The 12,034-nt window shown below is 49.1% G+C and overlaps 1 protein-coding gene across 3 annotated transcripts in view; it reads left to right on the plus strand.

The window, feature by feature from the left end:
• Positions 1-12,034, plus strand: part of CLDN14 (claudin 14) — a 60,227-nt gene that overhangs the window by 37,526 nt on the left and 10,667 nt on the right. The window contains exon 1 of one of the 3 annotated variants that reach the window (XM_047720042.1): positions 9,591-9,872. The exons of the other annotated variants lie outside the window; for them this stretch is intronic. The gene's annotated coding sequence lies outside the window, so the exon portion shown is untranslated. Of the gene's footprint in view, positions 1-9,590; positions 9,873-12,034 lie in introns of those variants that run through there. 3 annotated transcript variants of the gene reach the window in all.

Below are 12,034 nucleotides of genomic sequence, written 5' to 3' on the forward strand. Positions count from 1 at the left end.
AGCAATCTGACAGAAGAGAAAAGAAAACAGACTTGAAGCTGCTTCCTTCAGGGAGGCAAAGACAGCCTGTGTGCCATGTGTCTCTTTCCTTCGTCCGTCTGGCTTGCTCCTCCAGCCGTAGGAGGCAGTCCTGCGGCAGTGGTGAGTTTGCTCTTAGGGCTCCAGACCAGGTGACTTACAGCAGGAAGGGGGAGCAAGGGACACTCCCCGGAGATGCCCTGCCACCTCCACCTAAATGTGGAAGCATCTGTCCTCAGGAGAAAGGCTTTTAAATGCACTTAGATGGAGCACAGTCCTTCGGAAACCCCGATTTTGATGACATGGGGTTTTGGGATTTTTGTCATTGTTGTTGTGTTTTTAGGTTCCTAGGACTGCCAGAAATAAGTGCCACGGATTGAGTGATTTAAAAAACCGAAATTTATTCTCTTAGTTTTGGAGGCTAGAAGTCCAAAATTAACCTGTCAGCAGGGCTGTGCTCCCTCTGACGGCTCTAGGGGAGGATCCTTCCCTGCGTCTTCCAGCTCCCGGCCGCTGCAGCAGACCTGTGATCCCTTGGCGTGTGGCGGCACCACTCCGGTCTCTGCCCCTGGCTTTACATGGTCTTCCCTCCGTGTGTCTTTTTGGAAAGGACCACCAGCCAGACTGGACCAGTGCCCACCCATACGGCTTCATTTTGCCTTCTTGCCTCTTTAAAGGTGCTGTCTCCAAATCCAGTCACATTCTGAGGTCCTGGGGGCTGGGACTTCAACAGAGGAATTGACTTCAACAGGGCATAGGGAAGCTCACAGTCCCCATGCGGAGGTGACAGATCTCCCATCCAGTCCTGTACTGGCCTTTTCTACCAAGAAGCTATGTTGGTCTTGGTACTGACAGGTACCCAGTCGGGGAAGCATGGGTTGGGTTTACCCTCTGGGCATCCAGCTGATGTCCTTGCTGAACGCAAGGGACTGAGAGACGAGGCTAAGGAGCTCTCATGTGTGACCAAGCCACTTTGGAGATCCCCCAGTGTCTGGTGGGATGCCCACTCCATCCCTGGCCAAGGTGGGCTCCTTACAGCCATTGGCTCCCAGCCAGGTTTCAGCTACATGCTGTACCGGCTTTGGGGACATGTGACGATCCCCAGGACACCTGCAGGCCTCAAAGGAGATGAAGGGAGCCAGGAATCCCGACTTGAGCTCACTCATCCCACCTTCCTGTGACCGTGTTTCACTCCCTGCCACCCAGGCATCCCCATGTGGGGATGGAATTATCTCCTCCAAGGATCCAAACAGGGAGCAGAAGAAAAGCCCATTTTCTTTGGGTTACCCCCAGAACATTCAGTTTGGGGGAGACTGGCACAAGCAGATATGATCACCAACTTTCCCTTCTTTGGTCTTCCTTCTCCTTGTCCACCAGGGATGGAAAGAACTAAGATTCCCCTGTTCCTCGGAGCAGAAACTTGTATGCAATGTCTTGAGTTTTCTAGATTATAAGAATTTCAGATATTGAATCTCTAGGCCTCAATCATTATATGGTGATAGGAACTAAAGGAATTTCTAAAATTATCTCTTGCCATTCAATGCCTGACTTTCAAGAACACCGTCTTGCTGAGAACATAAAATCCTATATTGAGTATCAGAAGTAGAAAACCTAGTATCTTGCTAACTAGATACTAGATACTAGTATACTAGTTAACTAGATACTAGATAACTAGATACTAGATACTAGTATACTAGTTAACTAGATACTAGATAACTAGATACTAGATACTAGTTAGCCTTGTCATGTCATGCCTTCCAGGACAGCCAGAAGATCAGCCCTTTCTACCCACAGACCCTCCAGCTCAGCCAGGACTCCTAGGGTGCCCCACCACTCTGTGGAGCTGACCCCAAGACCAGGAGGATAGGACAGAGCCTCTGACCAACAGCTTGCTCTGGAGTCGCCTTCTTTCCTCCCTGGGGGTCAGGAGCAGCTAGTGGCCATCCGGCGATCTCCTCTCGGGTAGCAAGACAAAGACCAGCTAACCAAAACACTGGCTCAATATGGATTCTTTCAAGATCGGTTCTTCCCACTCCTGGACCTCGGCTCCCAACTTAAGGGCCAAGAATTTCACCAAGTTCTCCTTGGTTCTAATATGCCCCATCTCTCTCAGCCTAAACAGCTCCCAGCAGATGGGGGGAGCCTGTATGCATTTTCTGTAACTGCCATAATAAATCGCCACAAACCAGGAGATCCCCCCAAACCACAGAACTTGATTCTCTCACAGTTCTGGAGGCCAGAAGAGTGAAATCAAGATGTCATCAAGGCTATGTTCCCTGAAGGCTCCAAAGGCTGTAGGGGAGGATCCGTTTTTAGCTCTTCCAGCCTCTGGAAGCACTTGGCACCCCATAGCATTCCTTGCTTTGTGGCTGAATCACCCCAGTTTCTGGCTCATCTTTACATGGCCTTCTTCTTGCCTCTTCTCTTGTTCCTCTTCTCCTCTTACAAGGAGAAGCCATTGGATTGAAAGCCCACCCTAATCTAGGATGACCTCATCTTAATTACATCTACAAAGACCTTGCTTCCAAATAAGGTCACCAATCAGGTTCCAGGTGGATATGAGTTTTGGGGTGCGGGGACACGATCCAACCCACTGCAGAGACTCGTGGGTCAGTACTTCCTAATATTGTTCTCACTCTGGTGGTGAAACCCCAAGCACAGAGTGAGTGTTCAGGAAGGGAAAGGTGCCTGCCTGTTCTCCCAAAATGTACCATACTTATCTGAAAGCTGTACAGGTTTTCATAATAGCCTCACACATGCCTTCCAAAGGTAACAGCTCCTGCAAATATTGGCCTGCAGCGTTTGCTCCAGGCTCACCCACGCTCCCCCTTTCTGAAACAGCCCCCCCTTCCCATAGTCATTTATGCCCATTTGCCCATTTGTTTATACCCTTTCTTGTTCCAAAAGGGATTTCAGGCAGATGGTTTTTATTACCGGGCTAAATGAATACAGCAAGATCCTGTAGCAAATACAGTGTTCTCCGCAAACATAAATTTCCATGAAACCAACATGAAAAAAACCCCAAAGCACTTGGAAATTAAAATGATGGTGTTAAGTTTGACATCGGGCTCCTTTCTTATTTTCGTCGACTCTCTGAAACATAGTGCATTCCTTGCTGCTCTGCATTTGCAAGCTCTGTGTGTTCTTTCTTGTTTTCTGGTTAACCTCTTTGCGGAAGAGGCCTCTGGTCAGGGAGGGAGATTCTGGATCACTAAGAGCTGAAGGTAGAGATTCAAGGGCCTCATTTTAGGGCACAAACTTTAGAAGGGAGATTGAGTAAGGTCCGTCAGGGCACACGCAAATGTCACTCTGTGCTTCTCAAACTGAATATTGAGAATATTCCTGTCCCTTTGGAAAGGGGCCTGATGGTGTCTGAGTGTGTCTTGAGAACCTGATTTTCCCATCCATATGCTGCCTGATCCGTGGCAGCTGAGATATTTGCCAACAGTTTCCAGCTGGGACCCAGCAAAGCCATGCTGGTCACTCAGCCCCAATGAACATTAGCCAGGACCTGAACGGAGAGCAAGGCCTTTCTGAGAATCATGCTTGAGCCCCGTTCTTGCTCACTCAACAATTCTTGATGGAGCCTTCAGTGCCGGCCTGCAGGGCTCTGCCCTGAGCCCACTTTGCTCATCACCACGGCCTTTTCCAAAGGCTTGGGGGAGGGCGGGCAGCTCCCGGCTGGCAGCCTATGGAAGAAGGAACTGAAGCTTGGGCTGGAGGCCCAGATTTTTCTATGACCAGCTGTGAAGACTGGACAAGATGCCTAAACTTGATAACAGATGCCTCACAGGGCCGTCTGTAGGGTTAGATAATAGTTTTCGCACAAGCACTCAGTAAATTAGAAGGCGTGGGGAACCCAGAGGTGTGGCACCAACGTCAGCCGACTGTCTGCGCTTGGGGAGGGTAACAATTAGGAGTCTGGCACAGGTGAGGCCTTTGTTCAGAATGGCAGGTGGATGACGTGGCAATCTTCACTGATCCCACCTGGCCCTGGGCTCCCCACCGGGTCCTGCAAAGGGCTGCATGACCACCCCCACCTGTACCAGGCTGAGTAGGCCTTCCCACAGTGCCTCCTTGAGGAAAGGAGGGCTCACTGCAGGGAGGCCCCTGTTTCCTGGCCTTAAATCATCCAATAGTCCTCCATCCTCCCAGGCCGGCCAGGGTCTGGATCTAGCATTTGGCTCTCAGAATTATCTAGAATAGAGATAAGAAGACAGAGTTGTCCCGGTTCATATCTGAGAACATTTATTCCAATGAAACTCCTTTCCCATAAACTAACGAACTCCTCCAAGACCACACTGAATGGGGTGGTCCCACACAGAATGGCAAAGACAAGACACACATCTTATGCGTACGTGTGTGTTTGTCTTTTATTGTGGTAAAATACAAAGAACATCAAACTTACCATTTTAATCATTTTTAAGTGTACATTGCGGTGGCATTAAGTACATTCACATTCTTATGGAACCATCACCACCAACTGTCTCAAGAACTTGTTCAGCATCAGAAACTCAACTCCCCATTCCCCCTCCCCAGGCCCCAGTATCTGTCCTGCTACTTTCTGTCTCTATGAATCAGACTCCTCTAGGGACCTTCCTTAAGTAGAATCATGTAATATTGACTCTTGTGACTGGCTTATTTCACTGAGCATAATGTCTTCAAGGTCCACCTGTGCTGTAGCCCGTGTCACAATTTCATTCCTTTCTAAGGCTAAACAATACTCCACTGTTTGGAGAGACCTTATTTTGCTTATTCATTCATCTGTCAGTGGACATTTGGGCTCTTTCCACCCTTTGGCTACTGTGAATAATGCTGGAATGAACATGGGTGTAGAAATGTCTGTTTGAGTTTCCAATTTCAATTCTTGTGGCCTCTTAGTATTTAAGCCATAATTCTTTCGTGGTCACCACGTATCAAATGATCTCTGGGCACTTGGGCTGTGGCATTCCTGGTATCTATCTCATCTAACAGGTTAAATCTTCCTGTGTCCACAGTATAAAAAAGCCATAAATCTTCCTGTGTCCACAGTATAAAAAAGCCATCAGCAAATACAAGATAACGTTGAAATACGTGTTGCTGAGACTGTGGTCAGCTGCATTAGGGGCACCAGATAAATAAAAGGGAGGTCATGTCTCACAGATGGGTTGTTTAAATTTCAGAAACTTCCCATCTCCTACTAAGTGACCAGTCTTAGCCAACCTATCTATGTTCAGACAGCACCAGAGAAGCCCTGCTTGAACTAAAATCTACCTCGTCTTCTAGGATAAAAGCATAAATAGGATCCTATTTAATTCATTTCCCCATGGTCTTCCCTGTTGAATACATTTGCCATCAGTTCACTTGTCTATTTCCTACTTGGAAATGTACCCACTAAGCAAAATTCTTTCCAACACTCTTTCGAGGTAGACTACGAAGCACAATTAACCCTAGCTATTTCTGAAGGATTCTTTCAAGAAACGGACAAATGCTGTGATTTACAGTTGATGGAAAATGAGGGGTTCCCCCCGATGAGGCTGCATGGCTTCCAGATAATTACTCGGTTTGCCTTCCTTGTCACTTTGTTGCCATTTAACTCAGGGTGAGAGGGTCCTGAGGCAGCCAAGGCAGAAGCTTCAGAAAACAAAGCAAAGCGTAAGAATAGGACGGCATCTTGCTTTTGCTCTGTATTTGGAAATGAACTTCACTGATACAGCACTTTCTGCTCTATCGATCTAGCCCGCATTCAGGTATCAATGCTGCCAGCTGAGACTTCCTGGTCCTAATGAAAAACACAGTTTCATCCCACAGCATAGAAATAGTAAGAAGTAACTGGTGAGCCACAGATATTCCCCAGCTGTGATGGGTTGAGTCCTGTCCCCCCAAAAAAGATACGTTTAAGTCCTAATTCTGGTACCTGGGAATGGGACCTCATTTGGAAATAGGGGCCTTTGCAGATACAATCAAGTGAAGACGAGGTCATTGAGCCCTCATTCAATACGTCTGGTGTCCTCATAAGAGGAAAATGCCCGGTGCAGAGAGGGACGCAGAGGCAAGAAGCCAAGTGAAGACAGAAGCAGAGATTGGAGTAAAACAAACTGCAGGCAGAGCAGGGCTAGGATTGCGAGCCACACTGGAAGCTGGGAGAGGCAAGGAGGGATCCTACCTGGACACTCTGGAGCGTGGCCCTGCTGCCACCTGGATTTTGGACTCCTCCAGAATTGAGAGAGTAAATTTCTAGTATCTTTCCTTCCAAATGGCCCCAGAGCCCCCAATTCTAAAGTAGACTGTGGCTGAACCTGATGGTCTGGCATGCCCCTCCCGCCTCCCCATGAAGGGTCAATAAGTCCCTGGTCATCCTCAGAAAAGAGACCAGACTGCCCAGTCCTCTGATGGATACAAGGATACACACCTGTCCCTGCCCCCCTCAGCCCACTGTGGGGTAGTGAGGGCTGCGAGGCTGGTTGTTTCCTTGTTGCAGCTGGGCTTCTCTTCATGCCTGAGCTGACAGCAGGCAGGCAAGGAGCCGCCTCCACCTCGCCGGTCCCTCCACAGATGACACCATCGTCGATGCCAGGACTCCAAACCAGCCCCTTACCAGCCTGGTGCCCACAAGAGCCCTCTCTGTGAGGGGGCAGCAAAAATTCTCCTTCAGTGACAGGAGCGTGGCAGCTGCCAGCTGATGTTGGGGATGTGATATGAGCCCAGACACTGAGGCCAATCTGCCTGGGTTCAAGTCCTGCCTCTGCCACTTAGAGCTGGGTGACCCTGGGCAGGTCATTTATCTTCTTGGAGCCTCCATCTCCCCACCCATAAAATGGTATAAATAGTAGTGCCTGAAGCAAAAGGCTATTTTAAGGGTTAAGTTAGTAAATAGATGTAATGTGCTTAAAACCACAAACAGCACACAATGAGTGCTATGTTAGTGTTCGGTATCATTTTACTATTGTTATTACTAATACGAGGAATCCACCAAGGTCAGACCATTGCCAAGTTAAAATGAAATCTGGAACAAAGGTTTCCACGGGAGTCTTGTGGCTTCGATTGGATATGCTGTCAATAAATTGAGCCTTTACATTGCAAGTAAAGGCTTGCAATGGCCTCTATCCCAAGAAGAGATCCAAGACTCTGCTAACTGCAGACTCAAGTTGCCTGCTTGTGTGTTACTCAAATCAAAAGGGGCCCAAACAGAAACCCCGAAACACAGGCCTCCTTCATATATAACCTCCCTTTCATTAAATTGTTCATGTGACAAACTTTTTACCAACTCCCTAATGTCTGTCAGACCTTAGCCCCGCTCTGTGAGAAGTCAGAAAATGAATCAAGCTTTAAACACAAGCTGAGAGAATAAAGGTGATATAATCGTCCATCATCTGTTGTCCATCCGTCCATCCATCCATCCATGCACCCCTCCATCCATCCATCTATCCATGCATCTGTCCACCCATCTAATCTGAAGTATCTACTGGCTTCTATCATATCTGCGACAGAAGTCACCAGTCAATGGAATGATTTTAGGAGTATTAGAAAATGTTCAAGACCTTCCTCTCCCAATCCTCCTTTGTACCCTGACTGGTGTTTGAAATTTCACTATTAAATCTATATCCTTTAGACTTAAAAATACCTCCTGGGCGGGATAAAGTGTTAAGAATCCAAGGGTGGGCTTTGATGGCAGGTAGAAGAAATGAGGATGAGGGTCTCGGCTGTTTGGAAAGGAGGGGTGGAGCCCCCAAGCCTAACCTCCCTGTCTGCCCATTGTCACTTGTGCAGCAGGCTCTGTGTGCCCGCACCCCCCACACACTGAGGGGGCAAGAGCAGTGTCTATCTTGCTCACCAAGCCCCCTGTTGCTCACATAGGTTTGAGCTCAATCAATCAGTCAATAAATTGATGAACCTGTGTCTTCATCCTCTCGCCCAGGAAAGGTTCATTTGTCCATCAGGAGCCATAGGCGAGGGCCATGGGCCTCGGAGTTTTCACACTTCAGCCCAGACCAGGAATGAATTGTTTCAGAGAAAATCGATATTAACAAAGGTTTAACAAAAGTCTATAAAACATAGGGATGCCGGGGTGGCTCAGTCAGTTAAGCGTCTGCCTTTGGCTCAGGTCATGATCCCAGGGCGGGGATCCTACTGCTCTTTCTCTCTTTCTCTCTCTGTCAAATAAATAAATAAAGTCTTTTTAAAAATGGAAATTTTTAAAAAGTCTACAAAACATAACATTCTGTCCACTTTGTTCATTGTTAAATGTAGTATTTATAAAAACATAATCTTTTGAAACTATTTGGGGTTCACATTTTGTCTGTGCAGGGTTTCCCAAATATACACAATCAGGGCCAAGATATCGAAGACAGTTGTAAATTAAATGTATTACTTGTAGCCAAATCACCCCCAAAGACAAAAGGATAAAAATCATCCCCCCAAACTCCCAGCATAAAATTACAGATGGTGCGGGTGCATTTTACTGTAGATGATATTCACTGGACAGAAGAGGTTCGGGCCCTGTGAGGGCTCTGAACTAAAGATGGTTTTGTTTACAACAGTTACTTTTAGAGAAGAGATTTTAAAAAGAAGCTGTGTGGATTTGGTTGTGGGTCAGTTCTCAGACAGTAATAATCTAACAGACCCTTCTGAACTGCTCCAAGTTCCCAGCGCTTCCACAAGACGCCCTCTGCCCTCAACCTTCCCATTGCCAGTGACAGAGAGGCCAGACTCTGGTCCCTGCTCAGAGCCATTTGCCCGTGGCTGAGCTCCTTCGTTGTCCCTGAGCACCAACCAAAGCCATGCAGACAGAGGACTGCAGTGAAGAGAACACAGGAGCCCAAGTCCCTGCCCTTGGAGCATCATGATGGAATCAGTGAGAAAGGGACAGACGCACGAGTCAAGCTAAATTCTGTATCCCAGAAACGCCCAGCACAGCCCCGTTCCTTCAGGTGCCGTCCTACCTTTCCGAATTATGCCCAGTCCTATCAGGCTCTCCAGGCAAACTTCTCATAAATCCCAAGAAAGCCACCTTCTTCTTTTGGCACTGGCTTCACATTTCGCCTTGTCCCTTATCTCCAACTCAAAGCAAATCGTCCCTCCTTCCACACGTGCCCCACGACCCACCCAGTTCCATACTCTACCAGCAGACATCACCTAACTGCCTATATCTGCATTTGTGGCTGAAAAAATAAAACGCAGTTGCATGTTGGTTAAAACTCGGTGGCTTGTGTCCAGAGCACAGCGGCCTGCAAGTTGAGAAACTCTTGGGTTGCTCAATTTGATAAAAGTCCCAAGCCGCACGAGGACAACTGCCAGCTGACCGGCCCCGGGGATGGTGGGTGGTCAGGGCCACAGGAGGGGCTGGATCATGGGCAGGCATCGGCTGTTTGCAGGCGAGTCTTGAGTATGGACGCACAGGTCGTGGGCCCGGCGCAGGGAGCACAGGCAGGTGGCCTGGGCTGACCGTGGATGGACCTCGGCGCTTGGCGGGGCAGTCAAGGCTTTATGCCGGCCGCGCTGGAGAGTCACCAGAGGGTGTTTTAGGAAGGAGATGACAATGTTCAGATGTATTGGGCACTTTTCCAAAGGGCAGAAATGACATTTCTGGTTGGTCCTGAATGTCCGCCTTGGCCCGGCTGCCTCCTATCGTGCACAGGGCAGTTAACCATTCAACCGATAACACCTGTGCCCACGCAGGTCCCTCTCAAAGGGCAAGGTAATACTTTTCTCTCAAATCCTCTGGCCTGAAGCTTCCAGTTGGTGGAAGAGGGAAGACTGGAGGCGGCGGTGTCCCGGAGGAATCCTGGTTCCACACGGGCTGGCCCGGCCAGGGTCTGGAGCAGCCCCACTGACGAGGGACCTGATGAAGTGGATGGAACTCAGAGCCTCTGCATGTGAGTTTGCGGTGAGGCGATGAGTCGGGAGGGTTTGGGGTTGACAGTCAATTGTCTGGGGGTTTTGTGAGGCCCTGCCGACCAGAGCCGTGGGCAGGCAAGTGTTCTCCAGGTGACAGGCAAGAAGGCAGCTGGAGGGGTCCTGGGGACCCCTGGGGGGACCCCAGCAGCCAGGAGTGAGGGCAGCTGGGTTCCTAATGAGCCAGGAAGGTCAAGACCCCGTTCCTGAGGGTTTGGGCAGAACTCTTTCATCACTGGCTGGCCCTGGTCTGGGGGGCAAGGACGAAATCTGTTGAGTGTTTCAAGGCGGTGTCAGCTTGAGCTCACTGTCCCTGACCCTTTGCACCGTGACTGGCTTGTTTCTCCTGCAAAGACGGCCAGGTGGAGCGTCCAGAGTTTCCAGACGTGGGAGACTTATCCTCCCCACAACCCGCACCCCTCCCCGCCAACACGCCAACACACACACACACACACACACACACACAGGCATGGGAGAAGGGGCAGGAAAGTTATAGATCTCTCTTAATAAGGGTAAAACAGGGGAAATTCCATGCAATCTGATCCGTCAGTTAATCCTTCAACCACCTTGAACCCCACATCCCGACAGCTGCCGTGGTCTTCCCAGGATGGGCGGTCTTCCCGAGGCCTGCTGGGAGGGCCACAGGCAAAGTAGAAAGGGATCCGGGATTAGATTAGTGCCCCGAGAGGGTCCCCAAACGTGGAGTCACTCGGGACACTGGCTTTGGGCTGCACATTCCCACCGAGACATTTAATTCCTGCAGTTTTCAAGACCAAAAATCTTTTAATTGCTCAGTTTAGTTTTGAAGTCTTGGGAAACCAGAGAAGAGCCCCATTGCTGTGTTCTCCGGCGACTCCATGCCAGGTCTGGGCTCAGTGTGGGTGTCCGGGCTGGCTTGGATGGAGTCAGGAACGGATTTATTCATGATGACATAAATCTGCAGCACAGGCCTTGCATTCGCCGGGTGTCCTCACCGCACTTACAGGTTTTTACGTATATTATCTCAGCATCTTCTAGACAGTTCTGGGAAGCAGCTGTTATGAGGTAGATAGCCAGGTGAGTCATGTAAGGCTGAGCTGTTTGCTCGAATTAGTGAGACTTGAAGTCGGCCTCCATTCTTATCTGGCACCATCTGCTTTGCAAAAATCTCTTATAGTTACTGCGTGTCACTTACCCACATCTACAATGGGATCGATGCTTCTTAAGCATCTACAGAGAAACCTGTCCCAAAAAAGGGGGCGGGGGGAGAAACATAGATTCTTCCTTTGGTACCATGAAAATGTTACTGCAAATATTTGTTTTCTAGGGTTTTCTAGATAAAAATCAATACAATTGAATGCCAATTCTTGTCTTAAAAAAATCGTTCTGTCGTTTCTATCAGGGAATATCTTCCATTACACAGAACAAGAAGTCTAAGAGCCTGTTTTCCAGGCTTCTTCCGATGTCTTGTTTTAAAATACAGACGGTCCGCCCGTCTTGCCAGTTCAGGAGTGATTCTTGGCGCTTTGAAACGCAAACATTCCTCCCTCCAGATGATCTTCATACTCCTTACACTGTTTGCGGGATGAGCGGCCGCCAGGGCCACAGGCTTCTTCCTGGGGCTGCCAACAGCAATAAGGCATTGGGAATTTTCCACTGGGGGCTGTGTGCTGGGAGGGGGCCCAGGGCTTGCTCTCGGAGGGCTCCCGTGTGGGGGACCCTGGAAGGAACAAGGAGCAGCTGGGGCTCAGGCACCTCACCCCTTCTCGCTAGGGGCTGGGGGACCTGCCAGACTCCGGGGGCTTGGCGCAGAGTCTCCAAGAAGAAGCCACCCAGAGGCAGCTAGCTGTTCCCTCCTGGGCTTGGACGTGCACACCCAATGGCACGCACACCTACAGCTTCCCTGGAACAAGAGGAAAGTGAAAACAGATTTAGAACGACAGGTCTGTTTCCATTGGAGGCCACTCTCGGGCACAGGAGGCCGGCAATAGCTTTGTTTTCCAAAGGCTCCTCCTTGCCAGGCATTTACAGAGGCATCTGGGCTACACTTAAATGAGGAAAAAATAAACATATGAAACCATATTTTTTTATTCTGCAGCATACTGCAAAAGTGTCTCCTGTTCAACATCTCAATGAGATGTGCTCATGGGTTTAAGGGAGGAAA

Source organism: Lutra lutra, chromosome 1 (genome assembly GCF_902655055.1).
Source record: "Lutra lutra chromosome 1, mLutLut1.2, whole genome shotgun sequence".
In the NCBI taxonomy this organism is placed as follows: domain Eukaryota; kingdom Metazoa; phylum Chordata; class Mammalia; order Carnivora; family Mustelidae; genus Lutra; species Lutra lutra.